This window comes from Salmo salar, unplaced genomic scaffold, assembly GCF_905237065.1.
Source record: "Salmo salar unplaced genomic scaffold, Ssal_v3.1, whole genome shotgun sequence".
Taxonomy (NCBI): Eukaryota; Metazoa; Chordata; class Actinopteri; order Salmoniformes; family Salmonidae; genus Salmo; species Salmo salar.
Window position 1 is genome coordinate 5001 of NW_025550085.1, and position 14991 is coordinate 19991.

The 14991-nt window shown below is 44.4% G+C and overlaps 2 long non-coding RNA genes across 2 annotated transcripts in view; one reads left to right on the forward strand and one right to left on the reverse strand.

The window, feature by feature from the left end:
* The window catches only part of LOC123739118 (uncharacterized), a 10515-nt gene extending 2154 nt beyond the window's left edge, over positions 1-8361 (reverse strand). Inside the window, exons 1-2 of the long non-coding RNA XR_006767627.1 lie at positions 8349-8361; positions 6167-6173 (exon numbers count right to left, since the gene is read on the reverse strand). This is a non-coding gene — a long non-coding RNA (uncharacterized lncRNA). The remainder of the gene's footprint in view (positions 1-6166; positions 6174-8348) is intronic.
* LOC123739119 (uncharacterized) overlaps positions 1-13636 on the forward strand; it is a 16895-nt gene extending 3259 nt beyond the window's left edge. Inside the window, exons 2-3 of the long non-coding RNA XR_006767628.1 lie at positions 6650-6652; positions 13625-13636. This is a non-coding gene — a long non-coding RNA (uncharacterized lncRNA). The remainder of the gene's footprint in view (positions 1-6649; positions 6653-13624) is intronic.
* The last annotated feature ends 1355 nt before the right edge of the window (positions 13637-14991 follow it).

Here is a 14991-nt window from a genome sequence, read left to right on the forward strand (position 1 = left end):
AGTCATTTAAATGTAATAATTCGCTAACATGTCAAGAGTGTTTAAGGTGTGTCTTAGTAACATCTTGAGGAAGTTAGAGTTAAGTTTGCAGAGTAATATGAGCCCTGCTCGGTTGCAGCTAAGGCTAGCTTTGTACTGAGAGTAGCTGCCATTTTATGTCGATCGTGAATGAACATGTGCGTTGCTAATAAGATATTTTGCGGTGTTATTTGTGTAAGGGTTTTTCAAACACTTTATTGACTGTTGATAACTTGAGTTATGGTTTACTGAGGTAAAGCTTTGTGCTTGACGGTTATATTGAAATTAGTGTATGTTTCAGTGAATTACAGAGTATACTGTTGTGACTTGAATAAGCCTTGTACCCTACAACACTAGCTCTTTCCTGTAGATCTGTTGTTTTGTAAAATGTGTTACTTTTGTAAAATGTGTTACTTTGGTAAAATGATTACAGTAAAAGTTCTCATTGAGGAAACAATACCGTATCACTCTCGTGATTATTTCTCCCCTTTTTCAGGGGCGTAACATTTTTGGAGGCTCCACTGAGATTGCTGCTCAGATGTCCAGTTTCCACATCCTGGTCGCTGAATTCCGAGGCAGCTAAATCTCCACATAACAACTCAGGCAGGCTGCAGTGAGGAAAGTGTTGCTGTTCGAGGGGAGCTGGAAGTTGGTGGTTAAGTACGTGTCAGCTGAGGCCATTGATCGACCATCAGAGACAGTAAGGACCATCTAATTCAGAGTCAACTCCTGCACAGTAAAAGTTCCTCCTGTTCTGTCAACATGACGACCGCCTTGGAAGAACTACAGGATGGGGTAGTAGGAGAATTGCACACCCTGACTAAAGACAAGTTACTAGAGATATGTGATTTCCTTGACATCTCAGGCGAACAGAGAAGAGATGTTCAAGACAAATCCCGCATATCATTGATGACTCACATTATGAGGTTCCTTGAAAGAGAGGAAGCTGCAGAGTTAGAAGATGGCGGCATGTCGGAATTGTTGCTACTTAAATACAAAATGACAGAGATGATCAGTGGCATAGATAACAAAACAGGGCAAACTGACCAGGATATTGAAACAGCCGGAACACATCACAGAATAGAGGAACTGAGAACTGCAACCCCACAACAAGGGGTGGGAACTGAGCAGATTACTGCAGCCAAAGCCAGTGATTCTCTGTGTCAGCCCCAACCCCATGCTAATCTTCAGGTGAGCGTGCCGCTCTCACCCAGTGCACAGCCCAGCTCATACTGGCGCAAAGAGTTTAAAATTTCAGGTCAGATAGGTTAACCGGGCCAGAAAGATAAACTGATTTTTTCCAGCCTTGCCCATCAGATCGAGAATGGACTTAACAGAGGCTATCCTGAGGTAGAAATAGTAGACGCAGTAGTCAGGGCTATTTCTCCAGGCTCACAGCTACGCAGCTACTTGGAGGGTAAACCCCAGCTAACTCTTCCCACACTTAGATGTATCCTGCGTTCCCACTTCCAAGAGAAGAGTGCAACAGAGCTTTACAAACAGCTAGCCTCAGAAGCACTGCATAGCAAGGAGACCCCTCAAAGCTTCCTGATGCGCGTCTTAGATTTGTGGCAGAAAGTACTGTTTGCATCCCAGGAGTCAGAATCAGGGCTTAAGTATGACCCTGCTCTAGTCCAGCGCATGTGTTTACACACAGTCCTTACAGGTCTCCAGAGTGACAGTATCAGGATAGACATGCAGCCTCTCCTGCTAGATAGCGAAACATCAGATGAGGTTTTGCTAGAGAAGCTTAACATTGCTTGTGCTAATGAGATAGAAAGATGAAACAAAAGGCGGTTTAATTCCCCACAGCCTGCTACAACGGTAAGTGTAGTCCAGTTAGAAGATACGCCATCTGCAAAGTGCCCTGTGAAGGAAGCCAAAGCTAAGATACCCGCAGAACTGTTAACAGAGTTAGCTGAACTTAAGACAGGTGTAGCTTCTCTAAAAGGTCTCAGTGCAGAGATTGCTCAGATTAAGGAGACATTACAGCAGGCTATGTTTCAGTCACCGCCTTGTGTCTATGCCCCACCTCCAGTTAGGAGGCCAGATAGGGACCCCCAGCCACCTGTTTCCCATCAGCAGTATTACAGCAACTACAGTCAGCCCCAAGCACCTGACTCTGCTCAGCATCAATATGCACCTAACCTGTATACCAACCGCTCTGCTCAAGCTCCAAGTAGGAGTTTTGTCTGCCAGCAGGCCAGAACAGATGCACGCTGCACACACTGCTTCCGATGTGGGAGTGGAGAACATTTTCAAGCTGGATGTAAAATCCGGGGGAGTCAGACCATCAAGAGAGGCCCCTTTAAACGGGGAAGGGTTACCGCTGAGGGACGAGTGTTAACCGTAGCTACCAAAAAGTCCCAGAAATGTGCAAATTGTGCCCGAGAAGATTCATTTGAGAACCTGAAACAATGTTCATCATGTACAGAGACACTGTACTGTTCCAAAGTATGTCAAAACCAACATTGGACTAAACATAGGGAAAAATGCACTCATCTGAAAATTGACTCTACCAGGGAAAGGTTTTCCTGCACAGAGGAAAATGCCCACTCTTTACCATCCCTAGCTCAAGGTTGCCACCCCCGTAAGGTCACCTCGCTAGTCGGCAGACAGTGCCTTATTGAGTGTCACCTGAATCACAGGGTTCAATTCTTGGGCCAACTCTTTTCTCTGTATACATAAATGATGTCGCTCTTGCTGCTGGTGAATCTCTGATCCACCTCTACGCAGACGACACCATTCTGTACACTTCTGGCCCTTCTTTGGACACTGTGTTAACAACCCTCCAGACGAGCTTCAATGCCATTCAACACTCTTCCGTGGTCTCCAACTGCTCCTAAACACAAGTAAAACTAAATGCATGCTCTTCAACCGATCGCTGCCTGCACCTGCCCGCCTGTCCAGCATCACTTCTCTGGACGGTTCTAACTTAGAATTTGTGGACAACTACAAATACCTAGGTGTCTGGTTAGACTGTAAACTCTCCTTCCAGACTCACTTCAATCATCTCCAATCCAAAGTGAAATCTCGAATTGGCTTCCTATTTCGCAACAAAGCATCCTTCACTCATGCTGCCAAACATACCCTCGTAAAACTGACCATCCTACCAATCCTCGACTTCGGCGATGTCATTTACAAAATAGCTTCCAATACCCTACTCAACAAGCTGGATGCAGTCTATCACAGTGCCATCCGTTTTGTCACCAAAGCCCCATATACTACCCACCACTGCGACCTGTACGCTCTCGTTGGCTGGCCTTCGCTTCATAATCGTCGCCAAACACATTGGCTCCAGGTCATCTACAAGACCCTGCTAGGTAAAGTCCCCCCCTTATCTCCGCTCACTGGTCACCATAGCAGCACCCACCTGTAGCACGCGCTCCAGCAGGTATATCGCTCTGGTCACCCCTAAAGCCAACTCCTCCTTTGGTCGTCTCTCCTTCCAGTTCTCTGCTGCCAATGACTGGAACGAACTACAAAAATCTCTGAAACTGGAAACACTTATCTCCCTCACTAGCTTTAAGCACCAGCTGTCAGAGCAGCTCACAGATCACTGCACCTGTACATAGCCCATCTATAATTTAGCCCAAACTACTACCTCTTCCCCTACTGTATTTATTTATTTTATTTATTTTGCTCCTTTGCACCATATTATTTATATTTTATCTTTGAACTTTCTTCAAACTACAAATCTACCATTCCAGTGTTTTTCTTGCTATACTTTATTTACTTTGCCACCATGGCATTTTTTTTGCCTTTACCTCCCTTATCTCACATCATTTGCTCACATTGTATATAGTCTTATTTTTTTTTTCTTCTACTGCATCATTGATTGTATGTTGTTTTACTCCATGTGTAACTCTGTGTTTTTGTATGTTGTCGAACTGCTTTGCTTTATCTTGGCCAGGTCGCAATTGTAAATGAGAACTTGTTCTCAACTTGCCTACCTGGTTAAATAAAGGTGAAATAAAAAAATAATAAAAAAAATAAATCGCCACCACCTCCAAGCTCTATGGGACACAGGCTCTCAGGTATCGGTCATTGATGAACGATGGAAAGAGGAATCTCTCCCAAACGCAAGGCTGAGAGATGTTTCAGAAATCCTGGACTCACCTGATGGTCTTAGGTTGACTGCAGCAAATGGGACTGAAATGCCGTACCTGGGATGGATTGAAACAACTTTTCGGCTAGCCTCTGAAACTGACCAAACAAAGGAACTGATCATCCCAGTGCTAGTAATGAAAGGCTGTCACCTATCTCATCCCATCATAGGTTTCAATGTTATCGAGCACATCCTGACAATGACCGACAAGACTAAACAATACAGTACAGTAAAAACAGCTTTCCCAAGCCTCAAAAGAAACAAGGTGAGAGCTTTTATACAGGCTGTTAGCGCAGAACAGAAGGTTGCTGTACCAAAACACAGTAGCATTCAGATTGAGTGCCGTGTAGCTTCCCAGCCTTTCAAAGAGGACATGACAATGCTTTTCCAGCCAGACCTGAACCCGCAGTGGCCAGACGACCTTGAGTTCTTTGACACACTAGTCAGAGTCAGGAAAGGTGTTTTTCCAGTTATCATGCTTGATGTCTCTAACCCCACTGACCACGACATTGCCCTGCTAGGACGCACAATAATCGGTACAGTACAAACCATTATGACTGTGTTACCTGCCCAGGTCTTTGAAAAAACTGTCACCCCAGCCACCGTGAATCACACAAGCGTTCAAACCCCATGTACTGCTACTGAACAGTGGGATCCACCAGTAGGTTTAAATCACCTCACCGAAGAGCAGCGAGAGGTTGTTAGGCAAATGCTTAGAGAAGAGTGTCACTCCTTCTCCAGATCAGACAATGACATTGGCTGTATTGAACGACTGAAAATGACTATTTCTCTAAAGGACTCTGAACCGGTCGAAGGCAAACATGCATGTCAGTGCCCAGGCCACTGTATCAGGAGATGAAGGGTTACCTTTATGACCTCATAGCCCAGGGCTGGGTTAGGAAGTCAAACTCTTCATATTCTTCACCTGTCGTGTGCGTTCGGAAGAAGGACGGGACCCTCCGGTTGTGTATAGATTACAGAGACCTGAACAGAAAGACACATCCCGACCGCCAGCCCATCCCTCGGGTCCAAGACATCATGGACAGTTTAGGTGGTAATTCCTGGTTCTCCCTCTTAGATCAGGGAAAAGCGTATCACCAGGGGTTCATCTCTGAAGAAAGCAGACCACTGACAGCATTTGTGACCCCATGGGGACTCAATGAGTGGATACGTATGCCATTCGGCCTCATGAACGCTCCTGCAGATTTTCAGCGGTGTATGGAGGAGTGTTTGGAAGGGCTCCGGGATAACATCTGCATTCCTTATCTGGACGACACGCTAGTTTTCAGTAAAACATTCGACAGCCATGTGAATGATGTGCGAAAATTTTTGCAGCGTCTCAGAGAGTATGGCATTAAACTCAAACCAATTAAGTGTGATCTCTTTAAACCCCAGGTCCGTTATTTGGGCAGAATAGTGTCTGCAGAGGGCAGCCGAGTTGACCCAGCCGATTTTGAAGCAGTAAGAGCATTGAAAGAAATCAGACCAGAGACTGTGGGCCAGCTCAGAAAAATGCTTGGTTTACTCACTTACTACTGACAGTACATCAAAGACTTTTCTAGGAGGGCCAGCTGCCTGTATGACCTCCTGAAAGCAGATTCAGAGAAATTACCTCACCACCCACGGAAAACAAAAACAAAGAAAGTAAGTAATGTGGTGCCCTCAAACAGGCCAATCCTGTGGACTGACCAGCATCAACAGGCACTTGAACAGCTGATTGAGTGTTTGCTTCACCCACCAGTCTTAGGTTTCCCTGATTTCACTCAGCCATTTGTTGTACACACTGATGCGTCACACCAAGGCTTGGGAGCAGTTCTGTATCAACAGCAAGATGGGAAGCTTAGGGTCATTGCTTATGGCTCTCGAACCTTAACAGCAGCTGAGAAGAACTATCACTACCACTCGGGCAAGCTAGAATTTCTAGCTCTAAAATGGGCAATCACTGATAAGTTCCGTGATTATTTGTACTATGCTCCGACCTTCACTGTATACAGCAATAACAACCCGCTCAGCTACATTCTGTCTACTGCAAAACTGAACGCAACCACTTCCAGGTGGGTTGCAGAATTGGCTGATTTCCACTTTACAATAAAGTACAGGCCAGGCAAAGAGAACGGTGATGCAGATGCTTTGTCAAGGATGCCACTGGATGTAGAGTCACTGATGGAAGAATGTTCTGAGGAGATTCCACCAGACACCATTGCCGCCACGATACAAGCAGTTGAGGTACAGACAGAGGCTGTTGTACCTTGGTCACTTTCAGCTGCATCTATGTCAGTATCAGCTGAAGGTGAGACAACCACTGCAACAATCAGCTCGATCCCAAAAGATGGGATAAGAGAAGCACAAGAATCTGATCCGGTCATCCGTCCTGTGCTCAATTTCAAACTGTCTGGTTCCAAACCGCCAGTTAAAGAGCAAAAGGAATGCAGTCCAAAGACAAAATGCCTATTCAGGGAATGGGACAAATTGACAATAGACAGTGATGGCATTCTCTACAGAATCACTACAGCCCGCAAGCAGTTAGTTCTACCAGAGCAGTACAAAGGTAAAGTAATGGAAGAGTTGCACAATAACATGGGACACCAAGGTACTGACCGCACTGTATCACTAGTACGTGATCGCTTCTTCTGGCCATATATGCAAGCTGACATCGAGCACTATGTGACTAAAACTTGTAGCTGTGTCAAGCAGAAAAATCCAGCCCATGAAACAAGAGCTCCTCTGACAAATATTGTGACGACACAGCCATTTGAACTGGTATGTATAGACTTCCTTCATCTCGACAGATGCAAAGGGGGATATGAGTACATCCTCGTGATTGTTGATCATTTTACACGTTTCACTCAAGCCTACGCCACCACATCAAAGTCAGGTAAAACTGCTGCAAATCTCATCTTCAATGACTTTGCCCTGAAGTTCGGGTTCCCGTCCCGCATCCACCATGACCAAGGGGGAGAATTTGAAAATCAGTTGTTCCATCAATTAAAAAAACTCAGTGGCATGGCGGGGTCCAGAACAACACCCTATCACCCGATGGGGAACGGTCAAGTGGAACGCATGAACAGAACAGTATTGCAAATGTTAAAGACACTATCTGAGACACAAAATTCAAACTGGAAGGAGTCTCTGAACAAACTGGTTTATGCCTATAACTGCACCCGTTGCGAAGTGACTGGCTATTCACCATTTTATCTTCTGTTTGGGAGATCACCCAGGCTTCCAGTTGATATGCTCTTTGGATTGTGCACAGAGGCAGGTTCCAGTAACCAGCGAGACTACGTGGAGAACTGGAAACGAGGGATGGAAGAAGCATACGCCATTGCAAATGAAAATGCTCAGAAAGCCGCTGAAAGAAGTAAGAAGTACTATGACACTAAAGTTAGGAGTTCAGTGCTACAGCCTGGCGAGCGAGTTCTGATTAAAAACCTGACACCAAGAGGAGGATCAGGAAAACTCCGTAACTATTGGGAAGATACAATTCACACAGTAGTGAGACAAATGGGTTCAGACCTGCCGATTTATGAATTGAGACCAGAAAAGGGTAGGGGACGCTCCAGGGTCCTGCACAGAAACCTGCTCATGTCCTGTGACCACTTACCTTTTGAGACACAACCAGAAATGACCAAAGATGACAAAAGTCAGAAAAAAGCGAGACATCAGTCTGAATCAGAGCCTCTAGATTCTGATGAAGACAGCGGGGATGAATATGACCTTCATCATGAGCCGCTACAGGTTCCCACATCTCCTACAGTACCTGAGGAGAGGGATGCTGAACCAGCAAGAGAGTGGGAACACAGGCCCCCACCAGTGAAACAGACAGTTGCAGTGCCAGTCCCTGATACGCAACCAGCACAGCCTCTGGTTGAAAAGCGGCTGGAGGAGACAACAACAGTTAAAGACCTGCCTGCTGAGGAGATGAACTTGCCTGCTGAAAATGTGCCTGATGATCGTCCACCAAGTGCCTTTCCTTCATTAACTGCTGCTGCTGAACCTGAGGAACCAGCCTACCAGCTGCCACAAAGAGAGAGACACCCTCCAAGACGTATCACCTATGATCAGCTTGGTATCCCTTCCTGCTACAGTATCCAGCCACAGTTGTTCCCTGTCTACTCTGCACCAGGAATGGTTCCATGGCTGCAATGTTACTTTCAGCCACCTTACATGTATGGGCTTCAGCAAACATGACGCTACAGAGTTGACATGTTTGACCATGGACTACTGACTGATTTCACAGACTGTCACAAGAGACAATTTGCAGACTATGCATATAGATCATTAAAATGGATGGACTGTTGATCAATAGTATGAGAAAAGACTGCTTATGGACTGTTTATACAGCTGGTCAACAGATATGGACTGTGAAAATAACTTGTTAGTTATATTTGAACTGTGACCCTTGACCTCTGCTCAAGTACTACCTTACAGAAGAGGATTTCCTAGGTCCAGTGCGGACAGACTGTTGAAGAAGACGATGTTGGTAATGTTGGGACAACATTTATTTTGTCGGGGAGAGTGTGACAGGTTAAAGGAAATACGTAAGTTCATAGTATGTGAGGATCTTAAAACATCTAAGCATGCATTCTGTATTAGTTGATAGAGATTGATAACATTCATAATTGTGTTAAAGTTAAAATCCATCAAGAGTACAAAAGGTAAGAATTGTAAAAGGAATGTGTAAACGTTATATTGATTACTTTATTTTGTGATGCCTAATTGAAGGGGAAAAGTGTTAATCTGGGATCTACTAAATGCTCTTTAATCTATGAGCCTGAGATCGATTGCTCTGGTCTCCACCCAAGTTCGCGGGGAAATCGCGGTCTTTTCCTCATTACAGTAAAAGTTCTCATTGAGGAAACAATACCGTATCACTCTCGTGATTATTTCTCCCCTTTTTCAGGGGCGTAACATTACTCACACAGTATATTTTTTTCACCCCCGTTCTCCCGTATGAAAATCCGGACCACAGAAAAAAAACTAAAAACTTGAATAAATCGAAAAGTACAACTCCAATCCGGATGGGTTTTTTTTTTGCACGAAAAGGCACATAAAAACGAACATTTACATATAATTTAAACCGTTTTTCCAGAAAAATGTATAATAGAAAATCGAGTTTTAAATTTTCGAAAAAAAGTTCCCGGAACCGAAAAAATTATTTCCTATGCATGCAAAATGTAATATAAAAAATATAAACAGGGGCTAATTGTTACCCATCACGAGAGAGGGTATGAGCCAAAATGTGGGAACTCTAGACCCTCAGGAAGTATTTTTACTCATTATTTGAAAATTGGGCTAAATTTTAAAAAACGGTTTTAAATACTTTTAAAGGGTATACAGACCTACATACCCACCCTGAGAGCACCCTACTACGGGCCCAAGTCAATGGGGGCCGGCCTGGCTGATTTATGGAAGTTTTTAAAAATTCTCTGAAAAACGACTAAGTCCAAATATCTCAGAAAATCGGCTATGTTTCACTTCTCAGAAATTGCACTATGTTTTATTTTTGGGTTACCAGGGGAGCTCCATATCTCCATTCCTCTGGGCTTACTCTCTCTACCCTGCCTGCCCTCTATCATACATTCTCAACCGTGACCAAATGACACACAAAGACATGGGTGAGTTTCAAATAAATATTCTTTATTTATCAGTGAATCATGGGTTGATTTGTCCCTCAATTAGTGACCGCGCTCGGCTGGCGTTACGAGGCAAATTATGGTACCGGTAGTACCGTGCCTGCGTTTCCAGAGAATGACACATATGGACAGCCACAGTTCCCCGGTCTGTAACCGAGCCTTGATTAAAGTTCAATGTAGCAACGCTTCGTCGAATTGTACCGAAGGTGACTTTACTTCGAATGTCAAATTCTTCAAATAGCTGGCCCACATACTCACAGAGATTGCCGTGACGTTTGACCGCAGGACGTGAAAAAGAAGAGTGTTGTGTCTGAGGTGATTCCACTCAGATTAGGCCTGATCTGATGGAATCGTTTAAGCCAAGTGTACTCGTGCCCAGATAGAACAATTCTGCACTCACCGAAGCTATAGTTCGTTTTGTGGCTTGAAATAGACTGGCTTTACCCTGCAGACCTTTTGGCCGGAACTGAATAAGATTGTTCGAAGTTTCTTGAACTTCGGATCGGTATATTTTTAATGTGGATGGTGCCAAACAACGGTCTTCACATTGACCATACCACTCAGACGCACGTCTGTAGTTATCCAGAGAACACAGTCCATCGGCCTTGCCCTCTGACATATAGCGGAGGAATTGCCGTATTCGGGATAGACTGGTGCGACTATTGTCAATTCGTTTAACCTCTATGGGCTACTCAACAGCCAGTGTAATCCCGTGGCGCGTTATTCAAAAACCTCAAAAGACTCTCGTTAATCTAACCACACTGTCAGATTTCAAAAAGGCTTTACAACGAAAGCAAAACATTAGATTATGTCAGCAGAGTACCCAGCCAGAAATAATCAGACACCCATTTTTCAAGCTAGCATATAATGTCACATAAACCCAAACCACAGCTAAATGCAGCACTAACCTTTGATGATCTTCATCAGATGACAACCCTAGGACATTATGTTATACAATACATGCATGTTTTGTTCAATCAAGTTCATATTTATATCAAAAACCAGCTTTTTACATTAGCATGTGACTAGCATGTGACTAGCATTCCCACCGAACACTGCCGGTGAATTTACTAAATTACTCACGATAAACGTTCACAAAAAGCATAACAATTATTTTAAGAATTATAGATACAGAACTCCTCTATGCACTCGATATGTCCGATTTTAAAATAGCTTTTCGGTGAAAGCACATTTTGCAATATTCTCAGTAGATAGCCCGGCATCACAGGGCTAGCTATTTAGACACCCAGCAAGTTTAGCACTCACCAAAGTCAGATTTACTATAAGAAAAATGTTATTACCTTTGCTGTTCTTCGTCAGAATGCACTCCCAGGACTTCTACTTTAATAACAAATGTTGGTTTGGTCCCAAATAATCCATTGTTATATCCAAATAGCGGCGTTTTGTTCGTGCGTTCAAGACACTATCCGAAAGGGTAAATAAGGGTAACGAGCATGGCGCAATTCGTGACAAAACAATTCTAAATTACCGTACTTCGAAGCATGTCAACCGCTGTTTAAAATCAATTTTTATGCCATTTTTCTCATTAAAAAAGCGATAATATTCCGACCGGGAATCTGCGTTTAGGTAAACAGACGAAAGAAAATAAAGCATGGGGTCGACTCGGGCACGCGCCTAAGCCCATAGTACTCTGATCGGCCACTTGCCAAACGCGATAATGTGTTTCAGCCAGAGCTTGCCTCGATATCATTCAGCTTTTTCCCGGGCTCTGAGAGCCTATGGGAGCCGTAGGAAGTGTCACGTTATAGCAAAGATCCTCAGTCTTCAATAAAAAGAGCCAAGATGAACAACACCTTGTCAGACAGGCCACTTCCTGCATGGAATCTTCTCAGGTTTTGGCCTGCCATATGAGTTCTGTTATACTCACAGACACCATTCAAACAGTTTTAGAAACTTTAGGGTGTTTTCTATCCAAAGCCAATAATTATATGCATATTCTAGTTACTGGGCAGGAGTAGTAACCAGATTAAATCGGGTACGTTTTTTATCCGGCCGTGTCAATACTGCCCCCTAGCCCTAACAGGTTAACTGAAGGGTTTTTACCCATAGGAAAGTGTTCATATTCAGTCAAAATTACATTCCTCCAACCTTCAATTCTGGACTCCACACCGCCGCCTTCATCAATATCGCTCTCCGTGGAAGTCGCCACCACGCAGCCTTGCTCCCTCGGTTCCGAGCATGGTTCACCACCGATCTGACTGGTTGACTGCACCGGCGCAGTCGCCACCGCCTGCTCACTCTCGTCCAACAGCTGCTGATCCACGGACAACTCACTTTCAACACACTGCAAATACACAGGGTTCTTACAGGGCTCCAGCCGCGGTGCAACACCATTGTTAGGCTGCATACACTTCCATGATTCGGGCTGCTGTCTCTCGGTTGAAAGCCGGCAAGATTGCATGGCACGCTTCCATTTAATAGTAGCAGGCTTAAGTGCATGGACAGACTTGAAATGTCGGTCTATCTGCACGATATTCAGCTTGGAACATAACCCACAATCACGTCTTAGTCTGCTGCTCATAGCTTCTCTCTCCTGCCTTCCCGAGTGCATGTGTGTCTCTTTGTGTGCTCCACCAAACTACAACCTAACCCTAACCCGTTGTGCAGACCGACAGGCCAACAATCTCAACCCCGCCGAATGAGGGCTCACGTACCACGCTGGATGACTACCTAGCCCAGTTTAGAATTGGATTGGTAGTATGTCCAGTAGCGCGTGTTTACTTCGTGTGGGTAGAGTTATTTTAAGTTAAGGTAAAATGGTGCTTTGGGAGGTGGGCGGTGCCGCTGGAATTATCCCCGGGCCGGGAGATCCCTGGGGTGCCCAGATGATGTCTGGCGGAGCGTTTCATCCCACAGAACAATTTTTCACTGGGGGAGACCTCGCCCCGCCGTACTCAGCCTGGACAACCGAAACACTTTTTGACCTTTCTGACTACGATAAAATTCACTGTCTAGGGATGACATACCACTGGCACACTACGATCCTGGAAGGGAGTAGCCCAATTGGTCACTGCCACCCGAACCACCGAATGACCCAGGACTACACTTGGGGCGGATGCACGACAACTGGGAGGTTTCCTCCTTGAGGGTTTCTTTGTCTGCTGAAACTCACAAGTATGACAGACTGACATGGCTGGTATGGAAACATGGCAACCAATCCGAGAAACCGGACCCTCATACAGTACGCGACTATGGGGTTTTGCCTGATCCTTAACCTCTCTGGGCTAGGCGGGACGAATTCGTCCCACCTACGTAACAGCCAGTTGAATCCTGTGGCGCGATTTTCAAAACCTTTGAAATGCTATTACTTCAATTTCTCAAACATATGACTATTTTACAGCTATTTAAAGACAAGACTCTTGTTAATCTAACCACACTGTCCGATTTCAAAAAGGCTTTACAACGAAAGCAAAACATTAGATTGTGTCAGCAGAGTACCAAGCCAGAAATAATCAGACACCCATTTTTCAAGCTAGCATATAATGTCACAAAAACCCAGAAGACAGCTAAATGCAGCACTATCCTTTGATGATCTTCATCAGATGACAACCCTAGGACATTATGTTATACAATACATGCATGTTTTGTTCAATCAAGTTCATATTTATATCAAAAACCAGCTTTTTACATTAGCATGTGACGTTCAGAACTAGCAAATTCCCCGCAAACTTCCGGGGAATACGCTAACAATTTACTAAATTACTCACGATAAACGTTCACAAAAAGCATAACAATTATTTTAAGAATTATAGATACAGAACTCCTCTATGCACTCGATATGTCCGATTTTAAAATATTTTTTTGGTGAAAGCACATTTTGCAATATTCTAAGTACATAGCCCAGGCATCACGGGCTAGCTATTTAGACACCCGGCAAGTTTAGCACTCACCAATATCAGATTTACTATTATAAAAGTTTGATTACCTTTTGTTGTCTTCGTCAGAATGCACTCCCAGGACTGCTACTTCAATAACAAATGTTGGTTTGGTCCAAAATAATCCATCGTTATATCCGAATAGCAGCGTTTTGTTCGTGCGTCCCAGACACTATCTGAAATGGTAAATCAGGGTCGGTGCGCTTGGCGCAATTCGTGACAAAAAAATCTAAATATTCCATTATCGTACTTCGAAGCATGTCAACCGCTGTTTAAAATCCATTTTTATGCCATTTTTCTCGTAAAAAAGCGATAATATTCCGACCGGGAATGTCCATTTAGCTAAACAGAGGAAAGTAAACAAAGCTTTCGGTCGACGCGGGCACGAGCCTGAGTCTCACAGTTCTGTAACCAGCCACTACCCAAACGCGCTACTTTGTTTCAGCCAGAGCCTGCAAAGCCACGATTCAGCTTTTTACCGCCTTCTGAGACCCTATGGCAGCCGTAGGAAGTGTCACGGGACAGCTAAGATCCTCACTCTTCAATAAAGAGACAAGAAGAACGACACCTTGTCAGACAGGCCACTTCCTGCATGAAACCTTCTCAGTTTTTTGCCTGCCAAATGAGTTCTGTTATACTCACAGACACCATTCAAACAGTTTTAGAAACTTTAGGGTGTTTTCTATCCATATGTAATAAGTATATGCATATTCTCGTTACTGGGTAGGAGTGGAAACCAGATTAAATCGGGTACGTTTTTTATCCGGCGGTGTAAATACTGCCCCCTAGCCCTAACAGGTTAACCTACCATGTATCTACAAGGACGCTGGACGGAACTCCAAGGGCGGATGCATGACAACCGTAAAAAGGGCTTGCCCTTTGGGTTTTTGTCTGCTCAAACCATTGGAAGTTCAATGATTTACCACTCGACAGGGACACATGGCAACCAACTGAGGGCCGGACCTACATAAGGTACGCAACTCGAGGGCCTTTGCCTGATCCTACGCCGAGTATACCCAAACAGACCAGCTGGATTTGACTAGACATGGGTTGATTGGGAGTTAGGATCCTGGAAGGGAATAACTCTTAATTATACCAATGATTGAAAACATCCAGGACAAAAAGACAGACGGACACGGAAGTAAATACATAGACAACGTGGAGAAAAAAAGAAGGATCAGATGGGGAGTAACTCCTAGGTTGAACTATGCTTTCCACTTCCGTTGACAAACAGACCTTGAAAAGACTCACCTTAACTAACCCTAACCTTAACCCTTACCCTAACCCTAACCCTAACCTTAACCCCAACCCTAACCACTCTAACAACTCTAACCCT